Raw genomic sequence first — 16,531 nt, 5'->3', positions numbered from 1 at the left:
CATGCATTCTGATCAAATGCAGAGTACACTGCAACATTGAGCAGTAATTTGATATTGAGTAATCTAACAGAATCTCAGACAGTCAGAGGTCTTCTGGTTGAGGGTGTTGGCTGTAAACTGGTACGGTGAAAGGACACTGGTCTCGTCAACCCCGTAAATACCCTTTACCCTGCAATTTTTACATTCTTCCATCGCCCTGGGATCAAAACTAATCAGAAAATGCTGGTGGAAAAATCATTTGAAAAAAAAGATGTTAAATTCATTAGATACTGTATGTTACATATCTAAAAGAAAACAGGCTTAATTGAGGTATTCCTGCATCGGTCTGTTTCTCCATACATGAGGCTCACATACTGTAACAAGCGTAACTAACCCGAGCTCCCCACGGCTCTCTGAACGCACCGCTGGAGGCATCCGGCAGAAGCCCTGTCCAGCCTCCAACAGTGACCTGCATTACGCAGGAGACACACCAATGTGAATCACAATTCTGACATGCACTAATCCATCTTTAAATGAAGCTGTTTTTCATACACCACCATTCAAAAGTATGGGGTCTTTAAAAAAAAGAAATTAATACTTTTATTCAGCAACGGTGCATTAAATTGATCAAAGGTGACAGTAAATACATAAGATATTCAGATTAATGCTGTTGTTTTAAACTTTGTTCATTAAAGAATCATAAAAAACATTGATGATAAGAAATGTTTCTTGAGCAGCAAATCAGCATAGAATCATTTCTGAAGGATCAAGGCTGAATCATGCTGAAAAGTGTGTGTGTGTGTGTGGGGGGGGGGGGGGATGCAGCTTTGCATCATTACATATGTATATATATATATGTGTGAATAGAAAACAGTTGTTCGAAATTGTAACAATATTTCACAATATTACTGCTTTTTATGTATTTTTGATCCAATAAATGCAGCCTTGCTGTTTTTAAGAGGCTTCTTTCCAACTTCTTACCAATCTTACCAACCCCAAACCTTTGAATGGTGGGTGAATACAAACTGCTTGCATATTTTCCATTTCAACCACTAACTTATGCATTAAATTAGATGGTAACACTTCAGTTACAAACCAGTCAGTTACAAAGCTGAACAAATTTGTGGTTTCATTTAATTTGTACATTCAAACCATACATTTGAAAGTACTGTATATGAATTAAAAATTAATGAACCGTGGTACTCAAATGGGCTGCAAGTTCAAATCTCAATCACTAAATTTACTGATACTGCTCCCACATATCTCTCTCTCTCTATTTTTATGACATTTAATGATATTTTTTATGACAGCTATTCAAATATGCACTACTGATTCAACAAGAAATCAAAATTGACACACTATCGTAATTATGTCCGCATGTTAGACTTATTGCATGATTAATCAGTGCATGCTTTTCTTATGAATAATGTGTTTAACTTTGTAAACTATATTTAAATAAATAGCACCATGACACAACAATGATTTTAAATTATTTTCAATGAATATCGTATTTACATGGTGAGTTGCGAAAAGCCTTTATTAATGGTATTAATTAAAAAAACGATTTAAACATTTTAGATACTCATTAAGATTGTTATTCCTTTCCCCAGGTGTTAAGGAGCCATTAGAGCATGTAACTGTCCAAAAGAGATCAGTCACCCTCAAGGACAAGTATACTGCCTGACACAGCCTCCTGAAAGATAGGAGCTGTGTATCTTGGCAGACTTGAGCTGAGATTTACACCACCAGATGTGCGTGGTGATGTGTTTTCTGCTGATGCACTGCAGCTGCGACGCGGCTGGGCCTTTTGAATTGCCAGCGGCACCTGCTGCTGTAAGCAATGTGTGAGGATTTCAGAGAGACTATTGACTTGACCCGCGGGTCAGTCCAAGCAGCCAGCTGATTACATGAGCCATAAAACTCCCGATGCCCGGGCTTTTCTTGGGATCATGCGGGTGAGTTGAATCCACAGAAGTATTTGGACAAGTTACACTTACAAATGTCTAAATGTCAAACCAAATGGCATTTTTTAAAGAAAAACAACACTTTTCAAGATAGTCAGGGGGAGCGGCAAGCACTTTTGAACCAATCAGAACCAACATGTGCCTGTCAATTATTTTCGCATGCAGACGACAATGTTGTCAAAACGCAACATACACGAAAATGACTAAAAATGCTGTATTGTGCTGCCAGGTTGTAGACTGAACACGTAATACGCATGTGTATTTTGTTTTTTGTTGTTTGCATGGAGACGATAACGGTATCTTTTTCAAAAATTGCATTTTGAAACCCGTTTTCAAAACGCAGTTGTAGCGTAAATGAACAGCCAAAATGCATAAAAAGTTTACCGTTTTAGTTGAAAACAGTGTCGTGTAAACGGCCCCTAATTCAAAAATACTGATATATCACTTACAGTTCCTTTAACACTTTGAAATTATAACTATTTGTAATTTCCTAAAGACAGAAGTCCATGACTTTAAACACCGTTGTGTTTATTCACAGCAGAATCTGAAAATATTGTGTATGCTTCTGTTTGAGCTTGTTTTGTTGGAGTTTGAGGTTGAACTTGAGGAGAACTGACTTTATACATCTACTCACAAATCACCAAAACACCAGTTGATTAAAAGTCATTGAGCAAGAAGGATGAAGAAAAGAGAAGTTAGAAAAACTTGCAACTTGGTTTATTTAGTTATCTAATGCAATGACATTTCTACAGTAAGTGTTCAAATACTGTTTAAGGCCACTATAGGAGAAGGTAAAGACGTATAGGGGATAAAGTTGACTTTAGACGCCTTTTTAGATGAAAGAAAAAGAGTGCCAGAGAGACGAAGAAAACAGATAAATCCAAGCAGAGAGAGTGACAGTTGCCAGGTTATCTCAAACAGAAACTCGCATAAGCACAAAGCCAACACGTCAGCAGTAGTGTGACTCACTGTACAAATAAACGGCTAAATCTGTTCAGTGCATGAGGCTGAAGGTCACAGGGGGAAAAAAATGCATCTGAAACAAAACACAAACAAATAAAAAGTCAATCAGTATGTAAAAATGTCACGGGTGTTAGATGAGCATTCATGAATACAGACAAAAGTTTGCCCAAGGGTTTCTCAAAAAATGTTAGTATCCAAGACAGACAAAAAAAATAGATCCTTATGGACACTGAACATCTATTCAAGAGTGTCAATACCTCATCATAATGCTGCAACGTTTGCACAGTTATCGACATTTGACTTCGAAACACAATATCATCTCATACTTTTCAAACTCTCCAGTGTACGAAGTGTTTATCTGCAGGGAATGCACCTTAAACGGCAGTGCTAATCTTATTAAAAACACTGGAAGCACGAACGGTAGAGCGATTGCGGCCTGTAAATGAAACGGCTCCTAACAAAAGGTGGAAAATATTCAATTAAGAGCCACTAATGATTTGCAAATCTTTCTCTTGTCCCCGCAGACCTCGTGCGACCCCTTAAATCAGGTTATAGGCCTGGATTAAGTATCGCTTTCAGACGTTCTTTGTATTAGTTTTTCTTACCACCTTTCCCACTTAAATTGCTCAGTCTCTTGTAGCTCTCTTTAATTCAATGTTGTTTTATAAGATTTCATGGATGATTGTGCATTACTCTAATTGCAAATCCGCTTAAGTCGCCCGAGGTGGTCACCTGGCATTGGTTTTTAACGAAGGTTGTGCTTGTGAAGTGCCTGAAATGATGACAATGGAGTCTATGATAAAGCTGTGCATATCAGACAATGGATTAAACATTTATCTGAAGCGAAATCTCATGGTGGAGCTCCAGGGTTTCATTCTTGGCTTCAACGCCTGGACGAAATTCCAGCCGAAAGACGGAGTTACACAACGTAGCACGCTGCCTAATAGCCGATTCCATTTCACTGGGAGCAGACTTGACTGACATCCCACAATCCTGTAGGTTTACTGGCCTGAGAAAGCATGTGTTTGAAATCAAGCAATAACTTTTACACTCAAGGCCATATGGTGGAAATTAAGGCCGTAGATCAACTCATCGCTCCGTTTGCCCGAGCTTTGCCACGTTCTACTTCCGCCAATCGCTTGTTTTTATACTCCCAATGAAAAAAAAATGCTCTCAAGTACTTGCCAACAAACTTTTTGATTGATGGGTTTGTTATGAATGGAAATTGAGATATTGAGAACACCAGTTTGGAATTGTATTTTTATGAGTTGGGTACTGCAGCATAAACTGGGATGTAAAATTCACACTTCAACTAGTTAGGTTAGTCACTAACTAGTAGGTCTTTAACTTTATCTTAATTGATCGAAGCCTTCAAATCTGTAAACAGAAGTATTGTTGAAAAACTGAACATATTAGTCATTCTTGTTATGGTTCTTGGTTGATGAAACCTTTTTTGACTCACATAGATGCCAATGGTAATCAACCTGATTGTTTTATCAGAATCTGTTGTATTTTTTATTTGATAAGATACTGAAACTGAATTATTTCCATGTTATTAACAGATTTTGAACATCTGACAACTGTACTAAAGTACTCAGACAGTGTTTATTGTGCCATCGAATCTACACCATAATGGCAAAAACAAAACAAAAAAACATTCAGTATGCTTTACTGCAGTTGTGAGTTTGCCGTCTAAGTTAAAAGATGAGCATGAAATGTTCAAGATCAAAAAAATAATAGACAATAAATCTTTGTCCTTGGCCAATTCCCTTTATCTTTGTCTTGTTTTCTAATATCTAAATGTCTTATATAAATATACTTGATAAGTAAAAATGTGTAAGATAATACGTGTGTACAAGACAATGCACACACACAAAGAAAAGAAAAATATTAAAAGAAAATGTCACAATTAATTGACAAATTATATTACTTGCTTTAAGCATAAGCGTACCAAAGTGTCCTAGGTGTATAGTTAAAATAATAAAAATAACAATATTTACCAATATGTTACGTGCTCTAGATTCAGCAGTGGTGCAGGAAACATTGTCAGAGAATTGTGAAACAGTCTTTTGCCCACATCATTTAGAACAATACAGACATTAACAGAACCAAACATCATTAAAACCATTCAGTTACAGTCGCCTTTTATGATACCATCGCTTTCTTTGCCCAGTGTTCTGTGCTCCTGAAAAATGTTAGCCAGACAGTAAGTAGAACATGATCTGAAGCAAGACATGAATCAACTTTGACCTTGTCTTGTCTGTAATAATTTCCCTGAGGAAAAAAGGCAGTCGGTGGCCTCTAGTAAGGAATGTACTCAGTTGCACACAATACAAGCTAGATTGCATTTGAAGGACTTGATAAATGGGTGTGTCACTGCAGTGGGCAAACACATGCTTGACATACACCAAAAGAACACAGAGCTTATTTGCCATTCATGTCACCGCAACATACTTTAAGCTCCCGTCGGTCTTCAACATGCTGGCGGAAATCTGAAGGGAAAACAAGCATGCTAAATGTATGCCCATGATTCGATCATCCGCTAATGTTGTCACCACAGAGAGACAATTAACTCTCAGCGCTGCATGTATTCCAGGGGTTACATTACTAAGACATGCTTAATGTAAATAGTAAACTATTACGATTAGCAGATTAGCAGAAATTCTCTCATAAGCATATACCTAAATATGATTAGACACATGAAGCAGCCACTTCCTAACAGTGACTGGATTGATAGGTAAGCTAATTGAGTAGTGGGCGAAATAAAATGTGCTGTATGTTATACATTGAACGATTAAAGCATGCCGCCTTCTGTGATGGCAGGTTAGCAATTAGCTACCATGCTTATCAAAAGTTGTCACAGTATAACTTTATATGTAGGTTTTTCACAAGGACATATGTATCAGAATACTATGTAGGTTAAATGCAACTTCTGTTAGCAGCTAACTACAGCCTAGCCTCCCTGCTAGCACAATAAGAAGGCTGAATGACTATATTTAGCTCTCCGTCTCAGGCAAGCTGCAATATATTACAGGACCTTAAACATGCCCTGAAAGGTTAGGGGTCATAAACTAAAATATGAAGCACATTTTAGCATCCAGCTAAGTGGAACAAGCAGATGCTGTATTTGCCCCAGGGAAGCGGCTTTAGCTTTGAGTTTTAGAGTGCTTATTTAAGCAATGCATCTTCCGCAGCAGGTGCTTTTTTTAGGAACTCAAAGAAGACATAAGGCAAACAAGATGGTTTCAGTAAGTGGAGTCTGATTTCGAGTCTGTACGGTACGTTAGCATCATCAACAACGGCAGCTGTTCAGAAGAGAAGATGCTAGTTTCACTGTGTTATTGAAACATTTGTCCCTTTGGATTAACTGACAAAATGCATGCAACAGATGTGAAGAGCACAAGCTGCTCTCCAAAGGCAATTTATTTAGAGGCAAGAAACAATGAGAAATGCATAATTAATGTGACGCCCACACCAACTTTTCAGGTGAACTGGTTAGCTGGTGTGCACTTAAGTTTAGACAACCACTTTGAACCACATGCAGACTTCTAGAGGACCGAAAACTCTAAGGCAAAATCTCTCATAATTTTCACATCATTGCACAAACCAAATACTGTATACCGGTAATGCCCATTTTTTTCGTTATAGTTATCGTTCTTGGTGTGAACGGGCTTTAATACTGCTGGGCACTAGGTGGTGGTATGGGGTATTTGTTGTTGCCAATAGCCCACGCAATAACTCAGGTAAATTTGATTTAAGTTGAATTTACATTTCTTTTCTTTTTTTAAAGTAAACAGAAAATAGAATAATGCTCAATCAGTTAAAATTGTGCAATGTTCATCACACCTTGACCAACACTAACTTTTTTGTGTTCTTGGCTTCTAAATGCAGCTAGATTGATACCTTCATGTTGTTTGGTGCACTGTATAAACATTTTACAAACTTGGTTTGAGTCTGTATGAAATGAAAGTTCACCCTATCAATGTTCTAAATACATGTTATTGGTGTTATTGTGAATGATTCATCCATGCATGTTTAATTTTTTTTTTACCTTGTCATTTTTAAACAAAATAACATCAGACTCTCCAATCATTTCGTCCACTTACACCTTAAACTTTCTTAAAAATCAACTTTCAGATCTGCCTCCATCCAATCAACAACTGATACACAAAACTAAGACCCCGCTCTACATTTTGATAGTCCGTCACAATATGGAAGAAAAGATCTGAAGATCGCTACTTCCGTTACATTGCAACTCAACCGGATCATAACCCATTGACTTTTGTCACTTACTTTGCCAGTATCAGCTTATATCCTGGCACCTTACAGTAGTACAGTTACACCTTACAGTTCTGACAACCACTTAAACCTAACGGATAGACAAAAAATTAATATTAAAAACACCTATAGTTTCTCAACTCATGTACGAAGACATAAATTTGAAAAGTCTGGAATTACTTTGCGTGCATCACTGGAACCATTTCAGTTCAGTTAAAAATTCAACAATCAATTCTGATTTCCATTTTCCAAGATCCGTCTCAACTACAGTTCCAAATCAACAAACCCCCCTGCTGTTTTTTATCAGGATACAGCTGAATTACAGATCATCTGCTTTCCCCCCTAAAACAAACCCCCCTCAGAATCAATAATCAGAATCCCTACAAACACAAGCGATTCGCATGAGAAAACACTTGAGCGGCATCTCTCATGCCATAAATCATCTTTTGTTGCACATTCTTTTCTAGCTGTCTTCGTTATTTATAATTTAACCCTGCAACTGTGGAAGCGAGAATCTGCAAAAAAACACAAACACTGCCAGGATGCCAGGATAACGGACAGCCGTATCAGTCACTCAACGCATGTTGAGGAGGGTCAGTGTGTCCTCAGACATATGGCTTCATTTCTGTCTGTCAGCAGATGGCGGAGCTCCAACCCCAACCAGATGAAGATGGCGATAAGAGGCCTGAAAACTTCTCCAAAACACCCCATCCAGGGGAACAAAGATACCTCGAGGGGCTGTGGGCCAGTTTTAGAGAAAGCGAGCAGCCCTTGTGCATGCAACTCTTCTGTTAACATGCATCCTGGGGGAATACTAGTGTCTGTATTATTACAGGTTCATGCAGCAATCTCGCTGTCTTTCCAAGAAACCCATACATTAGCAGCCTGGAACAGGTGTTTGCTCCTGCCAGGTATACGCCAGGTTCATAGTCACCAGTCATTTTCCTGACAGCAGTCAAGTCTATGTTGCATTCCTTTCTACCTGCTTTACTACAAATTGGTGGTTAGTGTTGCGAAATGACACTGCATAACTAACTACAGGACTCATCAAATGTCTTCAGTGCCACAAATGCATTGCTGAACGGAAGCAAATGCATTTTTATTTTTGTTTATTTTCCAGAGAGCTGTTGATATTCCTCAAGCCCCCTCAATTTACCTTGTTTGTCGGTAACATCTGACAGTCTGCATCGAAAACGAGGTTGTTGCTTGCCTCCTGACAGCCAATGAATTACTCTAGCTTCTGACAGGTGTCAGGCCTGACAAACCTGCTGTTCATTTGGTCGACCGGAAGATTATACGGAGTCCGAGAGATATAGCGCTGTCAGAGTACACCTGCAAATTCATAACCTTGAGGCTCCTCGGGATGGATTCAAGCACTTTTTGGTCATAATTAATGAATGCACATATGCGGCATCCTCATGCTGCACATTTAGGATCAAGGTGAAAAATTTCATAGCGGTGATTTTCATCGATCTTGTAAACGCGCAGATGCGTGAACGCGCCAGCACGCTTTGTAAGGCCCATATGGCCAAAATCAAATTGTTTATACAGCAACCAAAGAACCCATCCATCTTCAGGACTAATCTAGATATGCCAGGTTATTTAAATCACTGATTTGCCTTGTTATGGACGATTTCCTGTCATGTTATAAATAGGCCTGGGTGACATAACAAATTTAAACAGGCTTATTCAGAAACTCAGTTTTTATGTACAATATTTGGCATACAATGGCATACAATTGTGTTCTTTTCAGATTTTTTTCGAAACTATCATTTCAAACAGTCATTGCCAAGAAGACTCAACATGTAAGTCAAATTCTTATAAAACTATTATTTAAGACATGTTTTACATATTGGTTTACATAATTTTACATATTGACATTTACATGCACCAATATATCAAAACAGGCATATTCATCTAATGCTACACAGACACGTTCTTTGCATGGTGCAAAATAATCTATCGACCATTTTGTTTTGAATGAATGTGCCGAAACAGTTTTAACGTAAAGTATACATGGATGGAACTTAATCAAACTGATCAACTCTAACCTGTAAGAGGTTTTTTTTTATTATTATTAATGGCCAAATAAAAAGTGTGTCCACATTTTGGTAAATTTAATATCGCTAGCAAAATCAACCCAAATATATAGTTAATATTTGCTGAGGAAGACTCCGGAGCTGAAATTCAGGTAATAGGCGTTTTCGTTTCCAGAGATTGGTAGACCAATCACAACAGACTGGGCCGTCTGACCAAAGGAGGGGATTAGGGAGACTGAATTTTGGAACAATGTATATTATGCAATGTATATTATAAGAAAAAGACCCTGGATGCATGTAAACTTTGCAGGAGACATCCAAAACTAAATTACGAACCTTTAAAATAGCATAATAGGGGATCTTTAATACAACAAATATCAGCTCAAATTACTAAACCAATAAAATTAATTCGGTATTACAATTTGACTTGCTCTTATAGTGACTCCGTTTTGATCAACACATCATTTCACTATATTGCCACCTATTATAAAGCAACAACTGTCAACCATGCACAGCCTCTCAAGCCTTATAGCTCAATCAGTACTCTTACGCGGTACAATTTGACAGTGAAATGCATTTATAAACCCTTGACAGAACACAGGTACGGCTTTTAACCAGAACCTAGAATTAATTAGCAAACCTTAATAGACACTCCATTTACACCTCAAACTCAAATGAACCCATCCATCAAATTTCAAGCACATGATAAGAAAATCAAATTCGTTTAAATGTTTCCAATGACTCCAACTCTGTGACTGATAAATAGAGATGGGCCTCTTGTAGATATAAATCAGTACATTCACTTGCCATCTTCTCCCTGTTTTCAATATTCATGTCAATATTCCAAATCCCGTGTAGTTACTCATTTACATGGAAATGAGCTGAGGTAAGTGTCATGACATTATGTGGATGAACGAACGCCGCAATCCCCCTGACTGCAGCAGGGTAAAGCCAAAGCTCAGACAGCACTGGAAATATCACATACATTCACATATGCACTGTACATACAAAACACAAGGTTTATTTATGTTGTTATTTTCCCCATGTAACACAAAAAAGAGGAACCTTTCTTTTTTTATCCTTTTGTCTATGGATGCCAAGCTCCAAAAAAGGACAAAAAATAAAGTCCATACGACTTGTGCACTATATTCCAAGTCATATATAGCTTTGTGTGAGTAATAGACCAAAATATAAGTAGTTATTCACTGATAATCTTCCCATTTGTGGAATCAAAATTTAGATTCAAAGTGCCGTCTTAACACATTATGCTTTAAAAATGAGCATGTTTCGATCAAATTTGTTCTTCACAAAAAGATACCACGTGGCTTCATGCGATTCATTTCTTTTATGAGACTTTTAGAGATCAATGTTTCAATCAATGTTTTTATTTTTTTCACAGTGCTATATTTAGATTGTTGGTCTATGCAAGCATGCGCTAGACAACGTATTTCAACATTCGAAGCATCTCGATGCTTTTTCACCATGTGCACCACATTTTTAAGACGCCACGTTAAAAATAGCTAGACCCCTGCATTCTATTCCCTTCCGCTCGGCTACGTCTAGGTGTTTTCTAACACAAGAACGTGTGTGAAAATCTACTTGTGTTTTTTTTTTCTCTTTGGAGCTTGATAGCAGAGTTGCTATTGTTAACAAAAACTGAAATTATTAAATATAGGGTCCCACTTTATATTAAGCGGTAATTCATTTATGTAATTACATAATTACACTGTTGACCTGTCCCTTACACCTTAAACCACCCTTAAACCTACCCATACCAGCACACCTGTCCCTAACCTTACCCGTATTACACCTCAATAGCAGAAACAGTATTTTACAATACAACATGAACACAATAAGTACATTGTACTTATTTTTCAATGTAAGTACATAGTAGTTAAAGCCATCTTGATATAAAGTGGGACCAAATATGGTTTTCGTTAATTAAAATAAAGCTGAAATAAAGTAAAATATAAATATTAGATGAAAAACTTTAACTTAAATTTTTTTTAAATGTTGGTATGGCAACATATTGAAATAGATTAGGTTTAAACTGAAGTACAACTAAAACTAAAAGAAATTACGGTGAAATATAAATATTAAAGAACAGTTGCGCAAAATAAGATGACTAAAACTAATTAAATTCAAAATATTAATAATAGTATATAATAGTAAAATAACACTTCTTGGCAGTCATGCTCACTATGAACTGTCATTAATTGTGTGGAAAAGGATTGCATGAAGATTCTTCACATATTCATATTTTGTGTTCCACTAAAAAAATAAAATAATAATAATAATAATCAGCAAACAGGTTCGGATCAACATGAGTAAATAAGTGAGTAAAAAAATAAGTGAGTATAAAGACAGAAATTTTATTTTTAGTGAACTATTCCATTCATAACCTACCACAGGTAGGTCTAATGTAGTTATCAGGGAACCGAGTGGGAAAAAAAATGACTTCATTCATTAGTCATGAACTAAAGGTTCACAGCGCTTTAGACACGCCTGACACTGCTGCAGATTGAAACGTGAGTCATTGTGGATAAGGTGCCACAACATGCGCTATTTCATAAGTCTTTAGTGATATTTCAAGGATTTTATCTGTTGTGGTCAGGAGGCATGGTTGTGGTTACAAGCTGTTTTATAACTCAGACCTAGATTTAGCCCAGAGGCAAGAGTAAGGATGAAAGAGAGAGAATAAGAGCTAGACAACAGGGAATACAGAGGGCTCTGTTCCACAACCTAGTAAGCTGCCTTCCTGTCTACTAACTACATAGGCATCTGCCTTCTAAGGCAGCGACTGAAATAGAAATAGAATTCTCTACGACCCTTTAAGCTCATTTCAAGACATGACAGACGCACACCTGATGCATAGGCTGTTGCAAAAGGAAGGTACTGGCCAAAAATCACATGCATATATGCACACACACTGCAACAGGACATCTGTCCGCCTCCACCGGTCTTCAACTAGGTCAGCCTGAAGCCATCCATTGCATCTCATAGGTGTTTAATGAACAAGCTAAAATAACTGGCACTTGCACAAGACCCCTGCCCACAATGCACAAGTTACGACTAGCCCGAAAGCTCTCAATAAAACATCCAACTGTGCAGGGCTGTGATGCTGGAGCGCGTTCAAAAGTGCATGCCACCGCTTCAAGTTCAAGCATGGGTAGCCGCCATCATACAGATCGGCATGAATATCTGGACACTGTAACGTCATGTGCTCTGATTTTATCACAACACTGTTTTCAAAGAGTCTCCATGATATTCTGGTCTCCATCTACACTGAATAAAAAGTTGGTGTAGAAACAATTCTCACTCAGACATTTGCTAGTCAACTTCAAGGAACGCCAAGTAACGCATTGAATTAAACGTTACATTTGGAAGCAGAAAGATACCAAAACCATAAGTTAGCAATAGCATTCCGAACGCAGAAACGGTATGAATTGTGCACAAATGATTAATACTTCTTGTTTCCTCAAACAAGTACTCTAAAATAAACTCCCACCCTCTCACACAGCATAGCTTAAGAGAGAAAGATCTGCCCTTTACAATTTCACACACCATTTAGTGGCTGATGAATGGGGTTTGAAAAAAAACATCTGCCCACTTGGCTGTCATTTCACGGATGCATGAAAAGAACTTGCTGCCAGTCTGCATTGTTTAGAAACAGAAAAGTCTCAATGCCCCAGCAGCATGCAACGGATTCAGTCCGCACATCAACTTGTGGTTTTGGTACCATTCCCATTCATCTGGTGGACAGAGAGGCGGAGATGCCATAACAAGGACCTTTTTCATACTATTTGCAGCATCGAACTCATCCTCGTTGATACCCGATTGATACTGGATATCAGTCTGAAGCATCACATGGAATAAGACCTAAAGTCTCTTTGAGAGGAATGTGGATCTAACTCTTCCTCTGCTAACATCAGGTGCTTATTCACATGATTCACACACTGAGCACTAATACACCATTTTCAGCAGAAGCATGCATTTTAATATGTTCACATGCACAATAGAGAGTTATAAAGCATACCTTGATTTCCAAGATGATGATGATGAAATGGGTGGAAACTGTTGTTGTCCTTCACGGGGTCCTACTTTCCAGGTGTCATGGGAAACGGTGCATGCTTATATATTTACAGTATATGATATTAGAAACTCAAAAGTGCACACTATAATATGATCCCACATTTGACTATATTATACCACTATAGTATTTAGCACTATACTATCAACCACAATATTAAACTGACACTACACAATACAACACTGTAGCACATCATACTTCACAATATACTACACTAGCCTATGTGAAGTACACTGCACTATGCTTCACTAAACAGCCCTATACATTACTACATTGTATCCCACTATTATATTCTGCTACACTATTATACACTGTTGCACGTTATACTATTCCTTACGATATTGTACATTACAATATTATCACATTCTCATACCGCATTAAATGCCACAGTTATTATATGAGAATGTAAATTGCATTGTAAAAGTTTGAATCACTTATCCTCGCTATTTAATGAAACATCAGATGAAACTGTCAAATCGATCAGGTGCGGATGGCGCGCGGACGCTCAGGTGAAATGATGCGCGTCATAATCGCGAGCTGTTAATGCTCTTTATGTCTGAACTTGCACCGGTGAAACATGTTGCCGCAAACACTCGCAAACTCACATAACTGGAATAGGTTTCTCTGTTTTAAGTATGACTAGTCTTGCCTGCAAAAACGCGCTGGTTTGTTGACACAGAAATGGCAATGGGTAAAAGACAAGAGCGCGTAATGGATGGCATGAAATGAGAAAAGACGCACCTTGACGCACGAGCTTCTCACCGCCACTAGTGAGATCAAATCCGCAGAAATCAAAGCGCACTTGTCTCACTCAAGTACACATGTCGGGTTGTACCCTTGAAAGTAGGCTATATGTAACAGTGGCATCATTCATGAGTTTCAAAATCCACAAAGATAAAGGTCCAGAAGTGCAGACCAACCTGTAGCATGAGCAGATTGCAGATCAGCTCCACGGAAACAGTGCGCACTACAAGCAGCTGATGCGCGGCATGAGTTCATAAGACAGCACTGGCGACACACTGATATTTATACACACCTCCAGTCTCCTGCTTTACACTGTTTACAACGCCGGTGCGAAGCCAAGCCCACTGCGCGACGATTGGCCAGGTGAATCCGAAGGCACGCCTACTTAATACTGATTGGCTCACTGGGTCCCTGTGCGGTTCAATAACTCAATGTACAGTATCTGCCGTTCCAAACTGAAAACTTTACATGCATTCGACAACCTTCTGACTGTAAATGAGATGATTAATCAGAATCAGAATTATCTTTAATGACAATTTACTCACAACATGGAATTTGTCTAAGTGACAGGAGCTTCCAGTTCAGAAAAAAGTACATTCGAAAGGATTGGGACTATAAAAGTCATTAGGGATAGATATAAAAGGTCACGGCCAAAAATGAATAAATAGAAAACAGCACTTATGTTTGTGTCCCATTCAGAATAATACGAAGTAACAGGTGATCATGAGACTTCAATTCTATTCTACCCACATTTCAGCAGGTGTTTTTATTCAAAACAACAACAAAAGTGATTCTATTTCATTTACTTATGTTAATTTAGCAGATGCCTTCATCCAAAATGACTTTCAAACTAGGAACACAATAGAAGTCACTCTATTCACTAAGGGAAAATGTGCAAGTAGTTTTGTCTACATTTGTGGAACGCGCAGCACTGCTATAGAATAATAATGATTATGAATTATGACCCGAGAGAGAGAAAGAGAGAGAGAGAACATTGACTCATACTGCATGAATATAACAGTTATCAGATTTAATCCATAGAGGTCGCTATTATCATTGTTCCAGAAGACATCAAACTTAATAAAGTGACATACTGGTGTGATTCATATTGACTTGAGGATTCAAAAGGAATGTCCAAATAAACAGGTGTTCCTAAATGAATCATGTAGATGCATTTAGCTTCATATCTTTTTTACACTCTTGTAAAATGAAACTGCTTTGAGAAGTATGATGAACTAAATCATTACAGAAATAAAAAAAATGTAATGCATTCTTTTCAGGAGGGTTTTGATCTATTTAAATAACAGATGGACTTCACTTCTGGCCTAGTTGATGGGGGGAAGTTGTATATTTCTGATTAGCGGTAGTAAAGATCTGGTTACTTTAAAGAGAATAACAAGGATATACAATTCAAGGAATAGCATGGGCGTTAAAATGTAAACATAAAATTATGCAACGAGAGCAGTATTATTTTACAACCAAAACTGAGCAACATTTTCTGTAGTTTTGCTTTTGTAAATTCAGGAGGGCTGTGATATGGCCACATTTAATTTCACAGAGGCATGATGGTATCATCTCCATGAATGATGCATTAAAATTTGTAGAAATCTAAAATAAATCTCTCGGGATTTAAATTTCACCCATACATCATGGACTTCAAAATCCCAGTGTTATTGCCTGTAGGACACAGACAACCAAATACGCGCACACACATGGCACACATATAGGCTGAGAATATTTATTTGGAATTATGCAAACAAATATGAGAGCACTACAACAGCATTTCTATTTGAATTAGCAAAGTCTCTCTAAGGACTCAAAAACAGACAGAAATGCAACCCCGGGGCTCATTAAATGGAGTGATGAAAATTGGAATGCACATTGTTTTTCCTGGAAGGAGATTATCCCAGCAGAAACGCTGCGCTGTCTTGCAATGGCTTGCTGAGATAGGTAAATACCTTGTCCTCTTTTGCATTCAAGCGTGAGTACATCTGAGTTCACTTAGTCGAGCCTCCCGGCTACTGAAAAAGGTGAAGTGTAATGGCCCCTGAGGTCGAATGCAAGTCGGTCTCTGGTGCTCTGCATGCAATTTTCTTACTCAAGATATGGGGCAGACAGAAAAAAAAAAATTCTCAAATTTTTCTTGATCTTTTAAAAAAGGGATTCATTTTCAAATGAATTCAGTCACAATCAAACGTTTTTATACATTAGTATTTATATGTGAACAATGATAATTGGGATGTAGGATATGCTGGATGTTTAAAAAAAATGATATATATATATATATATATAATAAATAATAATAATTCGTTACATTTATATAGCGCTTTTCTGGGTACTCAAAGCGCTTTACATAGGAGGGGGGGGGGGGGGGGGTCTCCTCAAGCACCACCAATGTGCAGCATCCCCCTGGATGATGCGACGGCAGCCATATTGCACCAGAAGATAGGCACCAAGATGTAAGCAGATCCTTC

The 16,531-nt window shown here is 37.9% G+C and overlaps 1 protein-coding gene across 3 annotated transcripts in view; it reads right to left on the bottom strand.

Moving 5' to 3' along the window:
* The window catches only part of cemip (cell migration inducing hyaluronidase 1), a 124,409-nt gene extending 110,041 nt beyond the window's left edge, over positions 1 to 14,368 (bottom strand). Inside the window, exons 1-2 of one of the 3 annotated variants that reach the window (XM_079638245.1) lie at positions 14,234 to 14,368; positions 13,260 to 13,320 (exon numbers count right to left, since the gene is read on the bottom strand). The gene's annotated coding sequence lies outside the window, so the exon portion shown is untranslated. Of the gene's footprint in view, positions 1 to 13,259; positions 13,321 to 14,233 lie in introns of those variants that run through there. The other 2 variants (XM_079638244.1, XM_079638246.1) reach the window with 2 other exon arrangements.
* Between the last annotated feature and the right edge of the window lie 2,163 nt (positions 14,369 to 16,531).

Source organism: Phoxinus phoxinus, assembly GCF_949152265.1.
Source record: "Phoxinus phoxinus genome assembly, chromosome: 2".
In the NCBI taxonomy this organism is placed as follows: Eukaryota; Metazoa; Chordata; class Actinopteri; order Cypriniformes; family Leuciscidae; genus Phoxinus; species Phoxinus phoxinus.
Note: the sequence above shows the minus strand (reverse complement) of the source record. Positions and strands in the feature narration are given on the sequence as shown.